This window comes from Pinus tabuliformis, chromosome Q (genome assembly GCF_031772625.1).
Source record: "Pinus tabuliformis cultivar Carrire ecotype Pingquan chromosome Q, CPIR1, whole genome shotgun sequence".
Classification (NCBI taxonomy): Eukaryota; Viridiplantae; Streptophyta; class Pinopsida; order Pinales; family Pinaceae; genus Pinus; species Pinus tabuliformis.
Window position 1 is genome coordinate 390233866 of NC_142296.1, and position 14518 is coordinate 390248383.

The following is a 14518-nucleotide window of genomic DNA, read 5'->3' on the forward strand; positions in this document are numbered from 1 at the left end:
TAGTAAGGTAGTGAAGCTCTTATCTGACCAACCAATTAATGACTTGATTTCCAATAATATTAATGTGCATGAAAGATTGGATATTCTACTTGCACCCGATCTGAACACCACTGTCTTTACTTCTTGCTTGATTGATTCATTTATTTTGATATCATCATAATTATGTTGGTGGTAATTTTTTCTATATCAACATCATCATTATTATGTAGAGGATCATCACCCTCATCATTGTTTCCATCCCCAAAGAAACTTGTGAGCATTTCGTTCAATCCTTCTTCATGCATTACATTTCCATCAACATCTCTAATCTGAGTAGTGGATGGCATGTCATCAGTATATGCCAATTTCATCAATTCCTCAAATTTTTCATGTGGTAGTGCTCTCTTAAATGCTTCTCTTCTTCTCCTAGTATGGTTTAAAGGATGAATTAGATGATCTCATTGAATTCTTAATGGTCTAGTTGGATCTTGATCATTAGTAGGTGTCTCATCAACATCATTTACCTATAACTAAATGCAACCATTATTTAATGTTAGATAGCAATTACTGTATAAAACATGGATCCATTTCAAAGATATACGCAATAAATTACGCAACAAAACAATATTATACATATATACAATAAATTAAAAATATGATTCTTGAACACATTATTTTAAAAACAAGCCACATCAATTTCATATTCTTATATTCTCTACCTTAGGAACATCCAAAAACAACAATTGTCTCAAAGTATTCATCCATGCATGTAGTATCATCATGACCAACTTCTTTTTCATTGTGTTGATTTTCTATTGCATTTACAAACTCCATTGCCATATCCTCTTCCACCCATTTCTTTTTGCATGATTTAATTGTACGGCGTAGGCCACGTCCATATGCAAGTATTTGTATTGGTCTATCAAAATGATTAAACTCCTCATTTGTTCTGATTCCATTGCCAACTTAAAACAATTGATACATGCATTATTTTTTGCAAGGTTAGAGATTAGACTATATAATGTACTTATATTGTCCATTAATTTATAGATAAACTTATTTATAACACCCAGAAAGTATAACAATTGTATCAAAGTATTCATTCCATGTATTATCATCATGACTAACCTCTTGTTCATTGCCACCAATTTCTATTGTATTTGCAGACTCAATTGTCATATCTTCTTCCACCCACTTTCTCATGCGATGTGCTTTAATAGTATGGGGTCCACCCTTGTGTACATATTTTGGTTGTTTTATAGTAAAAGGGTTCAACTTTGTATTTGTTGCAAACACATTTTCCACCTAAAATAATTAACGACATGCATTATTTTTATTCAAGTTTGAATAATAAACTATATAAATTACTAGGTTTAGGAAAAAAAGGATCGGAAACTAAATTTCATTTTATTATATTTCATAAATTAATGTAATATTTAAGTACCTCATGCCCTAAATCATGTTGTGTGTCTTCATTGGAAATAAATTCATTTGTTTCCATGGCCTCTCCTAGCACCTGCAATACACAACAATGATAACAATTTTTATTAAAGTCATCTATGGAATTGTTATAGTCTTATTTCTTTTTTCATTATTTTTCATTATTTTAACCATTCTAATTTTCATGTTAGCTATTTACATTTTCAATTATGAAATTCTCCACCATTTTTGTGACACTCTTATGATAATGATTGAACCTAAATTGAAGTCTTAACTTTTCATGTAGATCTACACTTCTGATTATTAGGGTCATATCTATTGAATTTTGGATACTAGTTTTTAACATGGATATCAAGTTGCTTATCTAGTTTGAATCTACATTAGGAACATAGAGGTACTAGACTCTCATGAAATTTTTTGAATCCTATGGAGATTTTGATATTTACCAAACATTAGATGTTGAACATATTATACTACCATGTCATAGATGTGAAGTATATTTAATATATGTTAGATGATCTAAATTACACCTTTGCATTAATATTAATAGACAAATGATATTTTTTTCTTATTGGAAAAAAAACACTATGGAATTTCCAACCTAAGTCAATAATGACTAAAATAATTATTGCATAAATCAATAAATCCTAAAATGATGCCTAAGTGATCTATTCCTCCCAAAGAGATAGGAGTAAAGTATAAATGGTACAACTATGGGCACTACAATGTAAACAACACATGTTCAAACCTTCATAGGGGTAGAGCCTCTATGGACAATGTGCATGAGGGAAGGTGTTTGATATATTATAGTTGGTTTCCTTAATCACCAAAGTGGATTAGGCTATGAGTGGATTGGCAAAGCAACCCTTATTTGTTCCTTTCAGTTTTTGGGAAATATCAAGTTCAACTAGTGCTAGTAGATGGTTTCAAAGATGTTTTGAACAAGGTCACTAGATCCCAATGCAACATAGATACTTCAGATTTGTTGAAAAGTAAAACCCCCACATAGCACCGAATAGATCATTAATTAATACCTAGAGAACTTAGACTAAATTAATCGTGGAAGTAAAAACTACAACCAAATTAATCATGAAAGTAAAAACTACAATTGAAAAAAAAAATGTACACTTGGTAATATACTAGAATTCATCCTCGCCCAATCCAAATTTGATGAATAATATGTTAAATATTTAATGAAACTCATGAAAAATAATAAGCATGTTATCGATACAAGAGTGCATGAACTTGCTTAATGTATAATTGTTAATTGGAGATGATGAATATCCAGAGTTTATGAATAATATGTTAAATATTTGATGAAACTCAGGAAAGATAATAAGCATGTTTATCCATATAGGAGTGCATGAAATTGCTTAATGTGTAGTTGTGAATTGGAGATGATGAATATGTATATATATTTATTTATGTATTTACTAGGGATTATTGTAATTTCAAGAAATTAATATACATGGCCAATAAATAGGTTATTTTTTTTGTCTTTCCCTAACTACAATGGAACCTATGGCCCTCATTCCCATTTTTAATGCATTGGCCATAGATCATGCACTCCAGAAAACCCCAATTTCGAATAGGAAAAAAGGCAGAAGGAGGGGAATTTGGAGGATAACCCGAAAGAGATGTGGTGGGAATGAAAAAGGGCCAGCACTGGAACCTATGGATCTCACTCCCATGTTCGATGCACTGATCATAGATCATTCGCGCCAGAAAACCCTAATTTTCTCTAGAAAACCCTGATTTCGAATAGGAAAAAAGACGAAAGGAAGGGAATTGGGAGGATAACCAGAAAAAGACGCGATGGGAATGAAAAAGGGCAAGCGCTAGAACCTATGGATCTCGCTCCTGTCTTCAATATGCTGACCATATATTATTTCCTTTGGGAAAACCCCAATTTGGAATAGGAAAAAGGTGGAAGGAAGGGACTTGGGAGGATAACTAGAAACATAAAAAGACGTGGTGGGAATGAAAAGGGGGCAGCAATACCAAATCATCCGTAGATTGAAGCTACTGGTGGCAGGAGAGAAGGAAAGTGCATGGGTCGGGGAGGCAGTGAGACAAATCTATTTGGCTTATAAAGATGCAACATAGAGGTTAGTTGATCCATCTGAACTTACCATCAACAACTTTGACGTTGTCCGCACTGTTTATGCACATTATGTGAACAACTGATGGAATCCCCTAAAATTTTTGTGCATAGAGTTATCTTTCAGTATTGTTAATGAATGGATTATTATAAGCCCTAACATTCTATTGCTAGGTTATCATTATTTTATCCTAGGATAGAGGAATTGCAGACATTCTGTTATCTAGCCACTTCTAGCAGAAGAAATTTGTAATTATCTGAGATAGTTATTGTATCCTTTAACATTGGAAAATACCTTGGAACCTTTTGCCTCCCATTAGACATAGTTACCAAATGGTTCTTTAGGGTTCTTAACTGAATTGAGTGTGGACGATCCAAAACTTTATCCAAGAATACATAAGGATGGTTGCAAGGAGATCCAACATGAAGAAGCTTAGCTTCATTAATCAGTATCCAACTAATTTTTCAAGTCAACCCAGTTGCAAGTAGATCCAACATTGGGAATGCCCAAACTAATTAGAAAGTAGAGTGTTTACTGTTTCCAAGCTTGGAAAAGAAATGGGTGAAGAGGAGCCCTATAAAACTATACAACAAGTTAAGCTAGAGGTTAATTTCTTCTATGTGCAAAAAAATTCAAATCTACTAATTGCTCAAAAGGAGATGAAAGGATTTGCAATTGCCAAACTAGTGATAAAGATGTCTGAATAAATAAATGATGCCTTTAAGAAAAGGAATAAGAGCAACTTAATCAAATAAGCAAATGGATTTGGAATTGCAATAGAGCAAGATACAAACTATAAGAAAATGGAATGCTCAAAATAAATTAAAATAGTTCACAAGACTCATCTAAGTATTTTGCATGTGAAGTTTAGAGAATATGAACTACAATGCATGAAATGAAAGCAAAAAAGAGAATGAAAATGAAAGTGATTAGTGTTCATTTAATATACTTATTGTTAAGTGACAAAAACAAACCACTCAATCCATCACATGGAGACCTTCCACAAATCCGGAAGAGTGGGATGCCAAGGGGAAAAGGTCACCAAGCTCCCAAGAACAAGTGACTCTGTATTATATTGGTTCCCTCTTATGAAATGAGGGATGGAAAGGAAGTTGTTTTTGGAGAGAGTTTACAGATGATCCCTCAAAAGGGAGAGATACCTCCTTCCAATAGTTAGAAGTCATTAAAAAATCAAACTAGATGTTAATTGGAAATAGTTACAAAATTTGGTTTGATCTTTCACTCAATGATAAGATCAAAACCCAACAAAACTTAGAACCCCCTTTATGGATGAGAAGACAAGTCTAAATGAGTTACAAAATAAGGAATCCATGAAGAATCCTTGGAATATAGAACCACTCTGGAAGGTACAATGAAAGGGTATAATAGTTAAAGAGTTTGCTTGTCCTTGTTGTCCAAATCCACGAATGTTATTTCCCTTTCAAAAGCTGCCCCAAAATCATCTCAAAGTGAAGTTTTAGGTCTTCTAGTACGACTGCCAGATATCAATCCAAAAAAGGGCAAATCTAGACACTCAAATGCAATGAAAATCATCTTTCTTAGGTAGAGGAAATCTGCCAAGAAGCAAGTTCCTTGCTGCCCAATATCAGTCCAAAAGAGGAGAGAAAAATCAGCTTTAGGAGACACTTGATACATAAAAAAAAGGTTAGCAAAAGCCAATGTGAAAGAGGCCAAGCTAGCCACTTCTAGGAAAAGAAATTTGTGATTATCTGAGACAGTTATTGTATGCTTTAACATTGGAAAATACCTTGGAACCTTTTTCCTCCCATTAGACATAGTTGCTGGTTGGTTCTTTAGGGTTCTTAACTGAACTGAGGGTGGAGGATCCAAAACTTTATCCAAGAAAAGATAAGGATGGTTGCAAGGAAATCCAACATGGAGAAGCTTAGCTTCATTAATTAGTATCCAACTCATTTTTCAAGTCAACCCAGTTGCAAGTAGATCCAACATTGGGTAGGCCCAAACTAATTTAGAAAGTCGAGTGCTTACTATTTCAAAACTTGGAAAAGAAATGGGTGAAGAGGAGCCCTATAAAACTATACAACTAGTTAAGCTAGAGGTTGATTTCCTCTAAGTGAAAAAAAATTCAAATCTATTAATTGCTCAAAAGGAGATGAAAGGATTTTCAATTTCCAAACTAGTGATAAAGATGCCTCAATAAATAAATGATGCCTTTAAGAAAAGGAACAAGAGAAACTTACACAAATAAGCAAATGGATTTGGAATTGCAATAGAGCAAGATACAAACTATAAGAAAATGGAATGCTCAAAATAAATTAAAATAGTTCACAAGACTCATCTAAGTATTTTTCATGTGAATTTTAGAGCATATGAACTACAATGCATGAAATGAAAGAAAAAAAGAGAATGAAAATGAAAGTAATTAGTGTTCATTTAATCTACTTAGTGTTAAGTGACAGAAAAAAACCACTCAATCAATCACATGGAGACCTTCCATAAATGAGGAAGAGTGGGATGCCAAGGGGAAAAGGTCACCAAGCTCCCAAGAACAACTACCTCTGTATTATATTGGTTCCCTCTAATGAAATGAGGGATGGAAAGGAAGTTATTTATGGAGGAAGTTTACAAATGATCTCTCAAAAGGGAGAAATACCTCCTTCCAATAGTTAGAAGTGATTAAAAAATCAAACTAGATGTTAATTGGAAATAGTTACAAAATTTGGTTTGATCTTTCACTCAATGATAAGATCAAAAACCAACAAAACTTAGAACTCCCTTTATGGATGAGAAGACAAGTCTAAATGAGTTACAAAATAGGGAATCCATGAAGAATCCTTGGAATGTAGAACCACTCTGGAAGGTACAATGAAAGGGTCTAATAGTTAAAGAGTTTTCTTGTCCTTGTTGTCCAAATCCACAAATGTTCTTTCCCTTTCAAAAGCTACCCCAAAATCATCTCAAAATGAAGTTTTAGGTCTTCTAGTACAATTGCTAGTTATTAATCCAAAAAAGGGAAAATTTGGCCACTCAAATGCGACAAAAATAAGCTTTCTTAGGTAGAGGAAATCTGCCAAGAAGCAAGTTCCTTGTTGCCCAATATCAATCCAAAAGAGGAGAGACAAATCAGCTTTAGGAGACGCTTGATACCTGAAAAAAAAGGTTAGCAAAAGACAATGTGAAAGAGGCCAAGCTTACTTGGGCATCCACTAGATTAGTGATCAAACTAAATTAGAAAAAATTAACAAATTAACTATACTAAAACTTGACTAAAACTCTACCTTTTGGTAGCTAAGAAATTCTGGGTTGAACCAAATTTTCTTGGCTGATTTGTGGCCTTTAGGTCAGCCACTAAATAGTCTTCAAATAGCTTAAATTTTCAATGAATCCATAAATAAGGTAACCAAGAGAAAAAATTTAGAATTTTGAGGGAAGAATTTTTTAGATTCAATGTCCTCCTTTTGGATGTCTTTGGCTGCCCCTAATGATGGCAAGATCATGACTTCATTAGCTCTTGAGGGTTGGTTGATATGACCAACAATTTCCCCAAACCTTAAATCTTTCAAAAGTAACTTGTGCTTCACTTAAGATACTTGCATCCAACAATTAATAAACTCAAGGAATAGATTTGCAAAAGAGAAAAAAATAACTTCTGTTATTCACAAACACACAATGAAATCTATTCAAATTTTCACAACTATTAGAGGATAGTCAAATACTTGTCTACCTCTTCCCAGGCAATACTGCCCCTATTTGGACCTTTCTCGCCCAAAATAAATGCAACAAAACCAATTCAAAAAAACACAAATATACCTTGCATCGAGAAAAGATCACCAACATCATGCCAAGATAAAACCTTCAAATAATTTTCTTTATTATCATGTGCAATAATAAAATCACAGCATATACCCAAGCATTAGCTTCCCAAACATGAGAGAATGAGAAGTCTGTGGGTTTATTTATGCACATTTGGGAGAAAATCCCAATGAAGAAGTGATCCAACAAGTGGCATAGCAGTGGAAATCCTAATGAGAGTTGAATTCTCCATGTGGCACAAGGGCTTCCCAAGTGTGAAGTCAAAATGTTGTAGCATCTCGTCTGCTGGCAACATATTCTTCTTGAGATATGTGCATTGGTGTAGATACTAGCCACATATGATATGAGTGTAGAGAATGGGAGACAAACTCCCTCAAAACATGTGCTTAACTGCTATGAATAATCCTCCAATAAATGACATATGTACAGGCCTGTGCGTGGAGGACCTTGGCTGGCCTGCGTGGGCTATAATAGATGGCCACTAGCTATGTGTTAACACATGGCTAGGTGGGGGGAGTTAACTCCCATTTTTACTACCCTTTGACTGCCAGCACTCAACTTGATGGACTCAACCCTCTTTCTAACTGAATATGGACCACATTTGGTGGGATTTGGTCACCCCAAACTATTGTAGCAAGCACAAATTCGCCCCTCCACTTGGCACTAAGATTTGGCGCTCTTATGTGGCTGTTCAAGTCATCATTAACTCAGTCTTTCAATTCACTTTCTTGTTCCACATCATTTCGACTTGGTGACATATTTATTTTGTCCACAATTTATAAATTTTTTCAATTTTTGTCACCATTTTATACCACTAAAATAGGAAAAATGGATTTTGAGGGGCCAAAAGTCATCTTTTGACCCTCAAATTGGACTTTAGAAGAATGTTGGGGTGGAGAGCATATATTTTAAGTACTTATAAGCCCCCGGGCCCCAACATCTTTTAGGCTCATTTATTTAAAAAAATTGAACAATTTAATTAATAATCCCATTCTACAGGAATTTTTAATAAATTAAAAAATCCTATCAAAACCTAATCAAATTTCATGACACTTTAGACATGTCCTAGTATGGTAATATATATCGACTCTAGGCACTAGGACAGACCTAGGGCTCAATCATCAAAGCCACCACTCTAGCTTTGGAGGTAGGTGATTGAAAAAACACAGTTAATTATTCATTGTTGAAAAGCAAGAATAATTAGCTAGGTGAAAAAACACTCTAGAGTGTACTCACTCGACGATCGAGTCCCAAGTTGTCTAGGCCTTTTATAAAAGGTCATCATAGTAGTGACATTTAATACAATTCCCCATAGGGTTACGAAATTTGAGGGAGAAGAATAGAGAGGAGAGAGAAATGGTCAATAGGTGCCTGTTGACTCCTGGTCTTCTGAAAATAATGATGAGTGCCTTGTACATTGGGCCATGGGGTCTTCAAGTTTTGCCTGGTGCAACCTAGCAGATAACACTCTTCAAGGTTTATCTTATCACCACAAGGGAGGCTTCCCTGAACAATACTCTTGTTATATATCTCGATGGCGATAACCATAAAAGGAAGTAAATTTTCTATGTGTATCTTTTACGGCCTATAAAGGCAACACTTGGCTCTATCAATTGCTGTAAATTTCTCAACTAGACATTTTCCAGGTGCTTTTCTTACATCATCTCTTCATACATTCAACAATATATCTCAAAGGAAAACTACTTGGAAACCTAAGTGACAAAACCAAGACATTCTTATTTTGTAATTCCAAGTGATAAGGTACAATCTATTCAGATGTGAAATGCATGTAATAACTTTACAAACAACCAATCTAAGTTTCATCTTGAAATAACAACATTTCAGAACCAAGACTTGAAAAGATTCATGCATTTATTTTCTTGAATATGAAAGAGTAATCATTGAAACTATCCACAGATTGCAACTATTATGAAAAGACCCTGATCCTAGTGGGTTGAAGCATGAAACTTAGAATTAATTCTAAGTGACTATTCTTTAAATATTTTACAATCAGTGAAGGACTAAAGGTTGACGAAGACCATTAATGATAATAGTCACACTTCATCTGAATTAAAGAAAAAGTATTGCAGGTCTTTCAAGTATTTCCAGACATACTATGGAATTGCTACTTTTGGTTCTGAATGAGAAAAATAAAAAGCATGTCAAATATTACTATGAAAACCTAGATTTTCATTTTCTTTGTTGAAGTGGGCATAAAGTATGAAGTATAACTTATGCACACCATTTTATCAACCATTTAGAATGCAGTTCTACTCATCTGTTCATGCCCAAGATAATAAAACATTTTAGTGATAAAAATCACATAACATGGTTATAATGCACATAAGAACAACTGGAATATATTGCCAAGCATTACGGATTGTTTATTGCTCACAAACACACACGTGAAAATTTCATTCAAGCAAATCAATACAAACTACTACAGAAGCATGCGTTTATTTTCAAAAACTTTGGAGACAATCTTTGCACAGGAGTAATATATTTGTTACAACAACCCAAAAAAATGTTGTGTATGTGTTGTTTTAAATGTGCAGCAAGAGAGGCATCCTCCCAGCAAACCTGTGATTCAATATATCTACTGATGTCAAGCAACCCAACATGTTTTCACCTCAGAAATATAGACCACTGCCCCTTTTTTAATGGATATGGCAAGCTGGAAATTGTCCTTGGCAGCAGAAAGCCCTTTAAATATCCAAATTGAACCAAGCTTCACTTCCTGTCAAACTTAGATGGAATTTTTCTTGGAAATACAAAGCCCTTTAAATATCCACATTGAACCAAGTCTCACAGCCTGTTAAACATAGAGTGGAAATCACAGATTTATGGCTAAAAAATAAAAATAAACCAGTGCCTTATTCTAGCTTGGCATCCTGAACAGAGGGATGTTTAAGTTTCTTGGATCATTTGAAGCAAGCCCACAATTAAATCTTGAAGGCAGCAACAATGCCCAGGACTGTGAGATCAAGAAGAAGGCTTTGAAGCAGCCACCAATGATCATGAAAGACAAAGGTATGCAGTCCTTAAGTTGGGGAAGGGTCAACCAAAAATGAGAGGATAGGTTGCTTTGGTGACAGTGGTGACTATTCTAGTAGTTCTTGCTTGGATTGCACCTCGTGGATTAGAGATTTTTTCATTAAATTGAAAGAAAACTATTATTAGCTCCTACTGGCCATTGATCCCTCTGTAATTCATCAAGAAGCTGCAAAACAAAATGCTACAAAGGTAGTCCACGATACTATTGAAAATAATGAAAGTACCCTTCCTGTTACCAATCATCAGGTTGTAGCCACCACTTCCATTGGTGCTGGAATAAAGAGGGCTCATAGCAAGAAGAAGAGAAAGGAATGCCTGGTTAAAGCTGATTCTTCCGGTGATTTCTTGTTGATATTTAAGGATCAGTTTAGAAAATTGCCTGTTGATTTAGTTTAATTTGACATAACAGGTTGGCTAGCAAAATAACAGGTTGGCTAGCTAAATGCAAAAGTTCACAACAGACAACAGAGGGAGTTGAAGATGTAGTGTTTATAACAAATTGATATCTCTTATATGTTTTTGCAATTTGGATGAGTTTTACCTTGAATTCAAATGAATAAAACAATACTATCCAATCTACTTTTCATAGAAGCTAATTGGCAACTGTATGACCAGAGTTACAATAACCACTTTTGGACTCTTCTTGTGACAAGGAAGCCATAGAATTGTTATGAAGTGGAGTTTACCTGGAGTTATTTGGTTAAAAGAGAAAAACTATGAATAGGAACAATCCTACTAAAAGAACTATCTCACAATCTTTGCAACTGTTTTCACTGACAAATTCAATGTGTGCCTCAATTTTTTCCATAATTTGTCATCCGTATGCCTGAGCTAAAGTCTAAAACCTGCCATTGCTAGAAGTTGCTTGAAATACTAAATAAATAAAGACATCGGTTGAAATTATACCTCCCCTTAAACGTGTAAAATAAATGATTTCAAAAGATTTAATCACTTCTTTATTCCAAAGCTTTAACCTATTGGTATTAATTGCTCTTGGGATTATGACCTTATTCATAATTCTTAAGATGACCATTGAACCCCCATGGCACTTGATGCTTGAGTTCTAAGCAAATTGCAGACCAATGCCTAAAGCCAACCTTTTTGCCATGTTTTTGGAGTTGATTCAATCTTCCAAGAGAACTTAGTTATCAGTCATCCTCCTTGGTAGATAATGAAACTCTTCCACCCTTATCCACCTGTTACCTCTGGCTTCCCCAAGATAGGTTTCTCCACCTTAATAAGTATTCAATTATTTGTCCAAATCTTAGTGATTTGGCTTAGGTGTGAAAAATGCTTTAGGGTTCTAATACCATTTGGCCTTCCTAGTTGAGATCTGGAAACCCAATCTAAACTGGGCATTTGTATAACTTTCTAAATAGGACACATAAAAGATGTCATGTATTATAAGTTATGAAACTTATGAAACTCCAAATCTACTCAATTCTACATTTTGTATCCAAATATGAAACTTATTGTAATGAGGCCATCTAACTTATGAAACTCTTCACTTATAATAATTAAAATACTTTATATATTTATTGAAGTCATGTAGATGCTTGTTTGACCTCTTGAAACGTTTTATCCTCCACATATCTAATAGTATAGAATTAGTGAAATTGGCATTGAGAGATGACATGACAATATATTGTAAAACAAAAGAACAGTACAACAGATCTACAATGCCTCTCCACATAAGAAATTTAAAACTAACATGCTACTTAAATTGAACTTGGACCATAATGCAAACTACGATGAGAAATATCTACCTTCATATTTGGCAAATTACTAATTTGCTGAAGTGTGGTGTTATGTTTTCTATGTTTCCAGAAGATTAATATGTGTTCGTTGCTGTATTTTAGAATCTAGATAAGCCATACAGAAACATGTTGAAGGCTAGTTATTTGGTCCCAATTCTTTTCTGAAAACGTTTCAGTCAGTGCCAAGGATTAGAAACAGACAGAAACAAAATGATACTCTAGAGCTTTTACTTTTACTCATGCAAACCTAGTTTTCTTCAAGAGTTGTTCATGCCTCATTTGGAGATGCTAAAATGGAAGTTTAACTGGAGGTTTTTCTAGGAGGTAAGCCCCTGCGAGAGAGAGATTCTGAAGCAAAGACATGCCTTTATTACTATCATCCAAATCATAGCAAGAAATTGCAGAATTAGGAAAATCAATCAAGTTTCAAAAGTTTTATATATTTGGATACAATAAGGCTCAATAAGTTAGGCCTCTCCTTGGTTGTTATTTGCTCCTACCTCCTAATTCTTCCCCTCTTCCCCTGTAGAAGACATCAGGTCTTCACAATACAAACTTATTTTATAATATTGCACTGGGAAAAAAAGACATCGGATCATAGTACTGATTACCAGCTTAATGAACGTGTTGAGGTGTCCAGCCTTCTATTTATAGAAACATGTTTGGATTTAATAAGAAGAGAAAATTTACAAATGAAGGATCATGCTTGCCAATTACTATCAACTATTAATGGCAGTTTGGATTGTAAATGTCTTTTAGTCTTCTTCCCTAACAAAGTTCTAGATATTTAATTCCTTTCTTAATTTGAGCAAATGATTAACTTTATTCTGTGCAAGAATGAATGTTGATGAAAATAAATCAACTCTGTAGCAAGGGGAGGGAGAATATCCTTCAAATGCAATTGCTGGTAGATGTTTAGGAACTTCTGCAAGTGCACCAGGGCAATCAATTTCCGTGGAAAGCGGAAGTGGTGTATCATGAGGTAGTGATGCAGCAATTGCAACACCTTTCAGAAATATTCATATGGCAAGGGTACAACGTTTAGATATTCATCAGCAGGACTTAGATTCTTCGGATACAACAAGGTGAGTCTCACTCATTACTCTGTGTTGCTGCCTTCTTATGGTTGTGTATTGGTCATGTTTGAGATAGAGCATTATTGATCAGTTGTACCTTTGCACTTGAACGACACAAGGAAGAGAAAAAGAGTTCCTAGAGTCAATGGTGGGGAGAAGGGTGAGAGGGGACTACGACAGTTCATCATGAAAGGTGTATCCACACAATTCACCTATTCTCTTTCTTTCTCTGACTGAAATTTTCTTTTCGTACATGTTGATGGATGGACGTCTTTATGTTGCTAGAGGTAATGGAATTGATATAAATCAATAGTAGATTCGTATGTGTTTTTTCTCATAATGGCAATCATGGTGCATAGAGGGAGGTCAAATGCAAGCTAGGTGTGGACCTCTCTAGTCATGGAGAGAATGTGGGTAGCTAATATGTGTGGATTTCTATTTAATCGTTGTGGTTGACTAGCTCAAAAAAATTCTTGATCCACTGGCAAATAATGTTTTTGTTTGTTATACATGGTGTCCTTAGGGCATGCTTGTAATTATATTTGTATTACACATTGGCCTTGGGGGTTTGTTTCACTTATTGTTGATTGTTTAACTATGTCTAGTCAGTCAGAAGGTTGAGAGCAAGTGTCAGAACACATATAATGAGGTAACAACATGACCATAGAGACTACTTATTATTTAGATATTGTTCCTTGTTTATTTGTTAATTATGACTCCCATTTTTTTCTCATCATCCTATCTTAATTAAATATTGAAATTCTAATATGTAGCATTTTTTAGCAAGCAATGCAGAAGGCATCTCTAAATTCTTTTACCATTGTATATAAAATGCTAAATTGTAGTAATGGTTGACACATAGTAGAATCAATGGGAATTGTTACATCCCCAGATCTCTGAAATCGATCAATATGACTGAATCAATGGTGATATGGCCAGGTATGTAAAATGAATACTGGTTCAAGTGAAAGTTCTGGAAATGATATGCTGAGAATGCCTCCTAGGTACATGCTCCAATAGGCAATAGGAATGGATTCAATGAACCAGTGGCATGCAGAAAGTGTTAAACGAGACTCATCTCTGAGAGGAATAGTGAACATGGATTCTCAAGGGAAAAAAGGCTCTTGAATAGGAAAACTTTGTGCAATCAAATGTGGTTAGGACAAGCTCACAAAAAAGTATTATGAATGTGAGAGAGGCATTAAATTTATTCAGTCTATTTGGACTTGAAAGAAATATCTAATCTATGAAAACTGTGGATCCTTGTAAGAAGTTCAATTTGTCAGTATTGTGCATCCTTTTATCTCAATTGAAA